The following is a 12434-nucleotide window of genomic DNA, read 5'->3' as shown; positions in this document are numbered from 1 at the left end:
TATCAGAAAAGGCTGTGCTGAGGAAGTGAGAATTAAGATGAGTCCTGAAGGATGGACAGGAGTTACTCAAGATGAAAGGAAGGGGATGAACAATTTGGACAGAGGTAACAATGACTGCAAAGACTCTAAGACTTGCTATAGCAAGACCCTGGTCTTGCTATTGCATTGTGCGTATATCAGAAGGAAGTCCAGTCATGCTGAGGATATTTATAGGTTGAGACTGACCCCAGAGTCAAAAGATCTGGCTTCTTTTATACGTGCCTTATTGGCGAGCAATTGCACTCCTAGGAATATACTCAACAGAAGCAGTGCACATATATACACCAAAGTAGATGTCCAATGATGTTTATAGCAGACAAAAACCATAAATGACACAAATGTTTTCTATAGAAGTATGGATAAACAAATTACAGTGTATTTATATAATGGAATATTATACAGCCATAAATTTGAAGAAACTATTGATACATGCAGCAAGATGGATGAATCTCAAAAAACAGAATGATGATCAAAAGAAACCAGACATAAAAAAGAACATTTATATTGATTTATATCAAAATTTAAAACTATAAAACAAATCAATGGTGATAGAAGTGACGATATTGTTTACCTTGAAGTGTAGTGACTGGGAGTAGCATAAGTAGCACTGGGTGCTACTAATATTCTATTTGTTGATCTGGGTAGTGAATATATGAATGTGTTCAGTTTATGAAAACCTACTGTACTGTACACTTAAAGTCTGCATACTTTTCTACAGATACGTTTTAGCTCAAAAAAAGTTTACAACAAAAAATCTGAGTTCTTGCCTTGTTATTAACAAGCCCTTTTACTTTGGACAAATCACAGACTCATCAAGCCTCAAATTTTTCATCTCTAAAATGAATGAAGGGCTTCCCTGATGGCACAGTGGTTAAGAATCTGCCTGCCGATGCAGGGGACGCGGGTTCGAGCCCTGGTCCGGGAAGATCCCACATGCCGCGGAGCAACTAAGCCCGCACGCCACAACTACTGAACCTGTGTGCCACAACTACTGAAGCCCGCATGCCTAGAGTCCATGCTCCACAACAAGAGAAGCCACCACAGTGAGAAGCCCGCGCACCGCAACGAAGAGTAGCCCCCGCTCGCAGCAACTAGAGAAAGTCCGCGCGCGGCAACGATGACCCAATGCAGCCAAAATTAAATAAAATAAAAATAAACTTATTAAAAAAAAAGAATCAAAACACCTGCCTTTTCTTCAGTTTTTAATAGAAATCAAATGTCTTCATGAATGATATTATAATCTGATTGGTAGATGGTATATCAACTTGTGATGTCATTTAAAATATTCATACTCATCTCCGTTGACTCTCAATTATTCATTCAGTGCCTAGTTATCTAATCTGTGAGTTTCCTGGACTTCAGCTCTTCTCTTCTATACTATTTACCCATAGCAGAACATGCAGAAATAAAAGAAAAAGCAACGAATTGTTTGTTTTCAATGGGCACGTATGCCTTAAAAGTTTATGTTGTAGTATAGTTTTTAGATTGTCAAAGTATTGCCATTGTGTATGCTAACTTGAATCTCTAAAAATTTATTTTGATTACTAAAAACAATTGCTACAATTTATTGACTGTTTATATCACAGATGGGCATCACATATATGGTAATATATGTATATATACATACATATCTGTGCATTATACGTATATACATATATATAATCATCTTATTGAATCCTCACCTCAAACCCATGAAGTAAGTTTTGTAAAAAAACATTTTGCAGGGCTTCCCTGGTGGCGCAGTGGTTGAGAGTCCGCCTGCCAATGCAGGGGACACGGGTTCGTGCCCCAGTCCGGGAAGATCCCACGTGCCGCGGAGCGGCTGGGCCCGTGAGCCATGGCCACTGAGCCTGCGCGTCCGGAGCCTGTGCTCCGCAACGGGAGAGGCCACAACAGTGAGAGGCCCGCGTCCCGCAAAGAAGAAAACAAAAACAAAAAAACATTTTGCAGATAAGAAAACTGAGGTTCAGTGAGGTTACAGTACTTGTGTAAGGTTATGTAAGATGTGGCTGAATTAGATTTGGTACCTGGGACTTTTTGCCTCCACAGTCCCTGCTTTTCATCCACACTATACCCTCCTGTTGGGGGTGCCTCTGGAGCACAGGTTTCATTCATGCTTCCTATATGGATCAGCTGTGGCACGGACATTGACCACCGGCAGCAACTCTTTTATTTAGCAAACACCAGTGCCAAACAGTCTGTCTTTTGCACATGACAAAGTCTACATTATAAAAAGAATATATGTAATCTATTTATTTGGTAATTCACTGCATCTCACTATTTGCCCCATACAAAATGCCTGATAGGAAACTAACTTTTGTGATGAAATCACAGCTTCAAAGCAAAGATTTGCAGCATTAGAAAGACATGTACAGGGCTCCCCTGATGGTGCAGTCGTTAAGAATCCGCCTGCTAACGGAGGGGACGTGGGTTCGAGCCCTGGTCTGTGAAGATCCCACATGCTTCGGAGCAACTAAGCCCATGCGCCACAACTACTGAGCCTGTGCTCTAGAGCCCACGAGCCACAACTACTGAGCCCATGTGCCTAGAGCCTGTGCTCTGCAACAAGAGAAGCCACCGCAATGAGAAGCCTGCTTGCTGCAACTAGAGAAAGCCCGCGCGCAGCAGCAAAGACCCAACGCAGCCACCCCCCTCAAAAAAAAAAGAAAGACGTGTAAAAGATCTCTTGTGATTTGATCTTTTTTACAGAATTTTGTCTTCCAGGAACCTCTCAACCCTTCATTTTAGAACAGATCTCAGTCTCCCACCCCAGATCCTCAATCTTTGTCCAGGATTACAAGAGACTTTTGTCTAAAACGTGCCTGCATGCAAGTATAGTTGAAAAGGTAGAGGAACAGAGGTGATGGGGGGTTGAGGCAGAGGTTGAAACCTCAGGAAGCCTTAGAAAGGACAGAAGATGTTACAGGACAGTTTACAGTGGGTAGACCAAGGAATCACAGTGCTTGGATTTTGATAATAAAACAAAGATGAGACCTTTTCAGGCCTGCATAAGAGAAGGAGGGCATTGGTTACTGAGATCTGCACACAGGGTAATTAAGAAAGAGGAGATATAATCAGCTTCCTGCTTCTGTATTCAGGGCCCAGCCAGCATCAGCAAAGCCTTGCACTCATCCATTTTATGTAAGAGGGTTGACACAAAAGACCATAACAAGCGTGGTAGCTGCCCTCAGAGGGGTTCTAACTTAACACCTCGAGCCTTCACAGAGATGTAAGCTTGCATAGAAAGGCAACAAAGGTGAGGGCAGGCAGGGTGGGGTGGGAATGAGGGCTGAGGGGTGGAGCCCAGGTGAAGGAAATGGGAGCAATCGCTGCATAGGAGAATGCTCTCCATCAGTAGGCTGGTCACAACTTGTCTAGGAACAAACTTAAGAAACTTTGTGTATCTAACTTTGTGTCTCTTTTCCTCTCCATTCTGCTATCACTTCCCTGGAGCCTTTTGTCTCATCTGTAAAAGAAAGGCACAGAAATGGATCATCTCCGAGGTCCTTGCCAGCTCTGACAGCCTATGACTAATCCTTCCGTGTGAATGCAGTGCTTTACAGTGGATGTAATACCACATTGCCTTTGGGGAGAAAACTAGGCTGAGTGTAGAATTATGAATTTGACCTTTGAAATTTAAACTGTTTTGATTGTATTTTTACTGTTTTCCTAAGGGAGCCATTCACGTTGCTTTTGTACTTGAAAACTAAACATAGTTCTTAAAGGGAATTGGTGAAAATGACGATTATCCATCATTCAACACTGGGGTCTGTCTCAAGGACTGGTTAGAGGGCATGTGGCTATTTGAGGTGGAGGAAATGAAGCAGGAGAGGAAGTTTATTATGCCAAATACAGTGCTCACTAGAAAGCCTAGGAAACCCAGCCTCCTGAGCTCAATGGGATTTTGAAACACTTGCTGTTTGAAATAATTCACTCTTGCCTAAAGGTATAAAAGAATATTTTTCCAATTTTCCTCTTGAAATATCACCAGCTGTCCCAGACATTTAAAAAAATAGTAGTATTTGGATGTATTGTATTTTAAAAAGAGTCAGCAAGATTCAGCTTACCTTTGCCTTAAGGCTTTGTGACTTTACATTTGCAGTCAATTTGAAAAATAGTGTGAGATGTCTGTTAAACTTTGAACACAGTGAGACTTACACATCTGCCTTTTTGAGACTACAAAATAATCCTGTATCTTTTGGTAAAGAGCCAATAAATTGACCCTTAGGAAAGAGGCAAACCATATCCATGTATCTAAATGCCTCTAGCAAGAGAGCCTGCTCTTTTTTGGACACGTAAATTGAACACAGCAACAGCTCCAAAATCCGTCTTTCGGATGAACATAAGAGAATTCTTAGTTCAGAATGGCCTAGAGGAAACCCCTGAGTACTATATGAATTATGTGGGATCTACTTAGAAAATGGCTATTTCAATATTCTACTTAATAGGTGACATTTGCATCAAGAACTCTGAGGATTACAGATATGGACAGAGTTGTTTTATTTATTACATCACCTTATGTTCCCAGGGGTGCCCCACATGTTTCTGAGATAGAGTTCCCCTGTTAAGTTGTGTCATAATGGAAGTAGATCTATTTCTTTTTGTTTTTAAATGACTTTATGTGAACGTTAATTAAGGCCACTTTGTGCTATGTCCTATTGTCTTAGGTCAAGTTCCTGGGAAACAGATTCTGGGACAGATATTTGTGAGCAGGAAGTTTATTGGAGGGGGTGGGTACTCTCAGGAACAATATCTCTGATGGGTGAAGGAAACAAGATTAAGCAGAGGGAGAAATTGAATTGTGTGGATATGGCTCCTATGGCCAAACAGTCACTGCTATACTCTCTGTAATGGTTAATTTTATGTACCAATTTTGCTGGGCCAAAGGAGGTCCAGATAGTTGGTCAAGCATTGCTTTGGGTGTTTCTGTATTCCATAAGGAGGGTGTTTTTGGATGATATTAACATTTTGAATTGACAGACTGAGTAAGGCAGATTGCTCTCCCTAATGTGGGTGGGCCTCATCCAACTGGTTGAAGGCCTGAATAGAACAAAGGAATGACCTTCCCCTAAGTCTCTTGCCTGGTAATCTTCAAACTGAAATACTGATTCTTCTTGCTTGAAGTTGTTCAAACTGGGATATCAAGCTCTTCCTGGTTCTACGGAAGCTTGGGGGATTGGCTGTGAAGATTTTGGACTTGCCAGCCTCCATTTCCATAGCTGTGTGAGCCAATTCCTTATAATAAACCTCTCTCTCTCTCTCTCTGGCATTTTCAGCAGGAAAAGTACTCCACGTAATTCTTCTAGAGATGCTTGGGGACGACACTTTGAGAAACGTGAATCTACTGGACCCATCTGAGGAAATACTGACCAACAGCAGAGCCATTCCTTGTGGCATTCTGGCCACTGGGAAGATCACAGTGATAACTCTTGGTGAGATGCATTCTGCGGTGAATTTTAGTATTCTCATGCTTTTTAGGCAGTAGGGAGTTTTCTCATCCAACTGAAAATAACTAAAATGTAGATCCGATTGAGTTTTCTTCTTCTCCGTTCACTGAGTGAAAGACAGACATCAGAAGCATAGAGAATTGGTAGCGGAGATTTGCAATGATCAAAATAATGCTTGGATGGCTTGACTTGAACTCTGGCTTCTCAGACATGCTGACAACTCTGAAGGCATTGTGCCGCTCCATAGCTTGGACTGACAAGCAACTAACCGTGAAATAGAAAGAGAATTTCAAAACAATTTCTTAAGAAGTGAAATGTGAACAATAAACTTACTGATTCCATTTAGTCACTTTTTATTGACAGAATGCTCCCGTTTTGAATATCTGAATGAAATATTCATTAATAGATTATTTAAGGTACTATATACTGCCTTTATTTTTTAGAGGTTTTTTTTTTCTTTTAACTAAACAAACTCCCCTTCTTCTCTGTCTCCCTTCAAATGGTATTTTTCCTAAAACATCTACAAATGAGCATCACAAAATTTAGCACTTGACCATGTATTCCTTTGCCCTGTATATATAAAATAAGAAAATGCATTGAAAGCACTTTGAAAATATAAAGCACTATGTTCCTATAAAATTACCATGATAATATTAGGAGGGCTGTATGAGTTCCCCTACTGTAGTACAGGTTGCTGGAAAATAAGGATTTGTCTTCTACTCTCTTTGTAGCCCTCATGGCTCCCGGCACAGGCTGAGGCAAATAGGAGACACCTGCTGACTTGACAATATTTTATTACCATTTGTAAGCCTTCACTTATTCTCTGCAGTCCCTCTCATTAAAATCTTATAAAATCAATTCCTAAAACCGTCACCTATAGTTTAAACACATTTGATACTGACTGTAAGAAAATTTGGTGCTCCTACATTAGAAACATGTGGCATCTGGCCTCTCTTCCATTTTTTCCCCGTGACAAAAATTGCATTTGACCTTGGGAACTCTTTTCTGAGAAGCCTGAATGTGACTCCAAAACCCTTCTTAACACCTACTCCAGGATTCTGGGCCAGTCAGTCAGGGTTCCCTATCAATCAAGACTCAGGGTAACATCTTTACCATCCTTTTCCTAGATATTAACTCCAAGTTATAAGTCCGTCTGGACTTGTGGAAAAGGAACTAGTCAGGACATCATAAATTTGGGGCTTCCAGGGCTCACATTGCCATCAACAAGCTGTCTGACCCTAGGCAAGTAATTAAATATATCGGAACCTTCATTTTCTCATCTGCAGTGTAAGTTATTTAAACCTACTGCCAGTTGTGAGATTTTGTGATGCAGTGGATGGAGGCCAGGCAATCACAGTTTGGTCAGGCTCTCAGCAATCATAAAAATCCAATAAAATATGCTTTTTTCCCATTCAGAAAAAGAACACTTATGTTTGACGTAGCTGCTAGACATTTCCATGAGGCTGTGTTTGCAAATTCTTGATGATTCTTTAATTTTTATAGTTTCTCTGTGAGGATAGCAGTCACACTGGTTGTAACTGAGGTAACTAAGCCTTGGCTGCACGAAGTATTTGGACAGGCCTGTGACATAACTCTGTTACCACAACCATTTTCCAGGTCCCACTAGGACGGCACTTTGAGACAATAAATGTACCTATTCCTTAACGCTTCTACAAAAGCCATGCTCTGACTCTAAAGCAAAAACTTTATACCACATTTCATTTTGAGAGGCTTTGGACAATGATGTTATATGTCTGAATCAGAAGGTTCCTAATAACAATCCAATCAGCCAAGGATGCCGCAGTTGACAAAACTCTCAGAAAGTTAGCTGCCCTGCTTTGTCCTGCTCTAGCCTTGAGCTCCAGGAGGAGAACAACTTTTACATTATGTCTGAAGCCCAAAAGCCACCTGTGCCTATTGGTGGCTTGATCACCAGCTCAAACAGACCTACTAGTAACTATGAGGTGAGGATTGTATGCAGAAGGGGATATGATACCACCGTGTAAACTGTGGAGCAAAAGCATGGTATTCTCTGTGAGAAAAAGAGAAACACGGCATAAACATGGCTGAAATTTGTTTATGTTATGAAGGCACATCCTGAGTGGTCAAATAGAAAGAAATGATAATATCCAGAGTTGTTTCACAACTTCTTGACTAAAGTGCAGTGGATATCAGAGTGTTTGTCATCCACGATTAGTGCTCCCAGAGGCCCTCAGAAAGCCACGCTCATCTGAAGGAGACTCATTGAGTGCTCTCTTTCTGTTGCTGTTTCTCTTCTTCTCTCCATCCTCTCTCTCTCCACTTCTTTCTGTCTCCATCTCTGTCTCTCTCTCTCTGACACACACACACACACACACACACACACACACCACACATACATAAGCATACACACATTTCTTTATAACAACCTAACGATTTTGATCACAGTCTTATCTCTGAGGACTTTAGACAGAGTCCAGTTGTTTTCTATAGCTTTCCAAACTGTTTCTTTTACAGGGATATTTACAATCCTAGAACAAACAGAAAATCTATGACTCATTGTGAGGTTGACAAACACACTCATTGCGACAATGCTCTGTTTTCCTGCGTGCGAGTTTTACTAAGTCATACTTGCAACCTTGTTGTTTGTGGACAGAGAGCCAATTTATTTTGACTTTTACTGGATATTCATGTAATCGTATATTAACTAGGTGTGAACTGTATACAAATCTTATCAAGTAACTCAGAGGCCTTAAAAGATACCTGGGATTCATGTGGCATCTGAGAATTCCAAAGTGTCCTCCCATGTGTGACAGTGCTAAGGAAGATTCATCTTGCAGAATTCTAACACTATAAGAAACTTAGAGGGAAATATAAGGACAGGCAGGAAACTTATTAAATCTTTTTATCACCATACTTCATTCTCTCTGAATTTGAACAAAGGATCTAAGTTGAAGGAAGCAACTAATGCTGTGTTGACAAGTGGATGAATAATGGCTATCTTTTTGTTCCCTAAAATTGTTTTGAACTACATGTGCTATATTTTACATTTTCTGAGGAAAATAGGTTTTTAAGTTCCTAGGCTGTATGATATAGAAATTAAACTACCTGGACTTTTCAAAAAATAAATCACATAAAGTATGATTTCATGGATGAAGGAGTTAAGCGTCCAAGAGAAGCTGCCCTCTGACCTCATTTGTTAATGAATGTGGTCTGTCATGGTGATGGGAGGTGGTCATAATCAGTACAAAGTAGTCAATCTATAAATACCTGTGGAAGTTTTCTTCTTCAGTTCAAGATAGACTGAGCTACAGTCTTCTCCTGTGAAATCCATAACATACACATCTGAAAAATCACTAGTACCTGGAATAATGCCTAGGACATGGTAAGCTCTTGATCAATATTTATTCTTTAATGAAAATTAACCATTTTCAGATGGAAAGCAATAGATCCTCTACATTATGCTGAAAATTTCTGCATTGTCCTGAAAGCCAAAGAGGACACAGCTAGGAGAGGCATTCAAATCACCATTCACAAACATAAAGGGCACCAGAGGGGTCTGGAGACCTCCTGCTGTGCCAGGCTGACCTTTTCAAGGCTGGAAATGAAGGAGGTCTTGGGAGGTCTGGGGTTGACACCTGGCAGTGTGTGTTACTCCAAGTTCTGCGCAGCACTTCTTTACAAACCATTATAGAAGAATATCGTGTTTCAACAATGAGTAAGGCCATGTATACTGCTTCCAATCTGTCCTGGGTCCAACAGAAGAGAGGAGGGGTCATAGCAGCAGTAACAACATTCCTCATCCCCTTAGGGAATAAAACAAAGGGTAGAAAATGTGCAGGGCTGAAGCCCCTCATTCCCAGCCTCAGCATCCCATTTTCTTTCTCCCGCCTCTAAAGAGAAGAGGCCCTGGAAGGGGTTCCTGGCTTGGTAGGATTATGATAGGGGCCGACCTTGGAGCTGCTCTCTGAGGGACGTGCTGACGCTTTGTTTGCAAGCGCTCCGTAACAGCAGCCAATGCTGATGAGAATACATGATTACCGCACCAAACAGAAGTTCAGGTGTCTGAGCAGTTAGACTAATTCAGTCACAACTGCTGCCACATTTGATTTGGAAAAAGAGCCAAGAAAATTATCAGCAAGCTAGAACCTGAATGTAAATGTTGATCTAGTTTACTCATTTATACTAGGATCATCGTGCAGCTGAAGAACATTGCTCCATCATGACTAAGCCACGTGGTTAAAAACATCTAACATAGATTTTCCAGTTAACAAACAGATGTTATCCTTACAACACAGCAAGTTCAATATTATTTTACATTTAACTTATTGGGACACTAATGCTCAGCTAAGCCTTGTGATCACACAGTTACCCAAGGCTTCCAGTCATTCTAACATCCTTTTTGCTATATACTAAAGCCATCTTTTCAGAAATCACCTTCAACCTTTCTTCTCCCTTGGTCTGATGGCCTGTCATTTTCCAAAATAAAAATAGTAACAGTACCTTACTATTTGTAATTCTTGAAGATCTCTTATAAGAATATTAAATCTAAACTACTTATAATCTGAGGGAAATATGGTTATCTTTGGGCCGGAGAATTTTTATAGGAAAGATATCCACAATCATGTTTGGAGGGCAAGGTAGATATATAAAAAATAATTTACTTGTTTTTCTCCATCATATGAAGAAATGTTAACTGAAGTCCTTGGCAATTCTTTTCCTACTGTCAGTGAACGTGCAGATACATATGATAAGGAATTAAGAAGTTCAAACAGCATTATCTAAGTTTTTACAGCATGAGATGAGTTACCATGAATGAAGATGAACTCACTATTTTCTCTTTGGGAAGAGTGGAACTTGTTTGTTACACCGAAAAAGTTCGTAGGAAAATGGGGAACACGGCTGCAGGGATTAATGCTGTCAATCATGGGTTGGGTCTCTGTCCTTCCCACTAACTTCCTCTCTGCAGTTGCCACTTGAAGCTAGCTCTGTTCTGAACTGGGCCAGAGGTCAACTGTGTGGTTGCAACCAAGTCACCCTGCTTTGGAAACCAGTCTCAGAAGTGGTTGCATCCCTTGTCTCACAGTGGTTCTCAGTCCCATGTCTTTGACCAATACTAAGTCTTATCCCTGCATGGCCTGTTTGCTGGACTCTGAGCTTCATACATAACAATTTGTGGTGCCCTCTGGCCCTGCCACAAAGCTGCCTTGTGTGCCTGGATATCAGTTGGAATTGGAAAACCAGACAAGACACAATGAAGAGTCCATCTCTAGCATATGAGTTCTCAGAGGCATAAAAGGGCACTTTCATGTGTATTTTCTTGCCATAGGATTTCTGGTTGTCACCTCAATTTACTAATTTTTTTTCTTTTCTGTACACAGGATAAGGGGATGCCTTTCTCCTTGGCAAAGTCTATAATACTGAAAAGTTGTCATAGAGTACAGATCCATCTGACAGTGTGTCAATGATGATTATTAAAGCACCCAGTTGTCTTATGGGAGGGACTATGTGGTTGGGAATAAGAACACTTGATTCCTTGAACACAGCAGTCATTGTGAGCAGATTACCTCCAACTCTACAAATAGACGCAAAGAGCAACAAAGTTTTCCTAACATGTAAAACTCAGATCTCTTGATTCTTCCTCCTGATTTTTTATTCAGTTCCAAAGTGATTTTGATTACTTCAGAGCACTGACCAAGATAGATAGCCAAACACTTAGAAAAAAATCACAAATGACAGGTTATGAAAAATATTGTAAGACATTTTTGAGATATGTAGCAAAAGAAAAATTCTAGTAAAAGCCCCTGAAATATCCGAGCACAGTAATTATGTGCAAAATGAATGGGGCAAAAGCAAGAAACTCTGTGTCATAGTCTCTGACTAAACAATGGATGACCAGTTACCCACTTGTGGTGGGTTAAAAAATGGCCCCCCAAAGAGATATACATCCTAAAACCTGGAATCTGTGAATGTTATCTTTTTGGAAAAAAAAGACCTTAAAGATGTGGTTAAGAACCTTGAAATGGGGGAATTATCCTGCATTAGCCAGGTGGGCCCTAAATGCAATCACATGTGTTCTTATGAGAGGGAAGCAGATATCAGAGATGAGGAGATGAAGACAATACCACAGGGGACGAGATTAGAGTGATGTGGCCACAAGGCAAGGAATGCCAGTAGTCATCAAAAGCTGGAAGAGACAAGGACCAGATTCTCCCCTAGAGCCTCTATGAGAGGCTCCCAATATCTTGACGTCAGCCCAGCAATACTGATTTCAAATTTCTGTTCTCTGGAACTGTGAGAGAATGAATTTCTGTTGTTATAAGCCATCAGGTTGGTGGTAATTTGTTATAGTAACCATAGGAAACTAATACTTCGTCCATGAATCAGACAAAAGATGTTTTAACGAAACATGCCCTATAGGCATTTATTTCAGGTTGGTGACACCCTTCAAAAACAAGCTGCAGTTCTTGAGTAGAATTTTCAGAACGTTTTTCTATCTGGGGTATCTCTATTCCTTCTAATTCTCTTATTTAAAAAATGCGGAGTACTAACTTCACTTAGCAGATGTGGCTGCTGACCTGGAAAGTTTCATCAGCAGTATAGAAGAGGGAGAACAAGATTCTGGGTCCTGAGACTGCAAGGGGGTCAAGTGAGATAAGGCCAGGCATTGGCATCTGAGTCAAGACAAAACATTTTCTCCCACATGTACTAAGGATTAGGAAAGCTGAACTCTAACATTGATCTCCAATGATTACCTATGTCTTCCTGAGCAAATAACTTCATTTCTCTAGGTCTCAGTTTCCTCATCTGTGAAATGAGAGAGTCATTTAGACATACTCAGCAATTCCTTGAAGCCCTAACATGCTATGGCTTTATCCAGCCCAGAGTTGGAATAAAAATTTTTAACAAGCTCAGCCTTAAAGACAAAGAATTAGAGTTTGTGGTCACCTATATGAGTATCAGACATCT

The 12434-nt window shown here is 40.5% G+C and overlaps 1 long non-coding RNA gene across 3 annotated transcripts in view; it reads left to right on the top strand.

Moving 5' to 3' along the window:
- Positions 1-2891: 2891 nt before the first annotated feature.
- Positions 2892-12434, top strand: part of LOC111181065 (uncharacterized) — a 56664-nt gene continuing 47121 nt past the window's right edge. For 2 of the 3 annotated variants that reach the window (XR_002646352.3, XR_002646349.3), the window contains exons 1-2: positions 2892-3295; positions 5316-5471. This is a non-coding gene — a long non-coding RNA (uncharacterized LOC111181065). The remainder of the gene's footprint in view (positions 3296-5315; positions 5472-12434) is intronic. The other variant, XR_002646351.3, reaches the window with a different exon arrangement.

This window comes from Delphinapterus leucas, chromosome 9, assembly GCF_059928025.1.
Source record: "Delphinapterus leucas isolate spDelLeu-1000000601 "Yukka" chromosome 9, BTC_Dleu_Yukka2, whole genome shotgun sequence".
In the NCBI taxonomy this organism is placed as follows: domain Eukaryota; kingdom Metazoa; phylum Chordata; class Mammalia; order Artiodactyla; family Monodontidae; genus Delphinapterus; species Delphinapterus leucas.
Note: the sequence above shows the minus strand (reverse complement) of the source record. Positions and strands in the feature narration are given on the sequence as shown.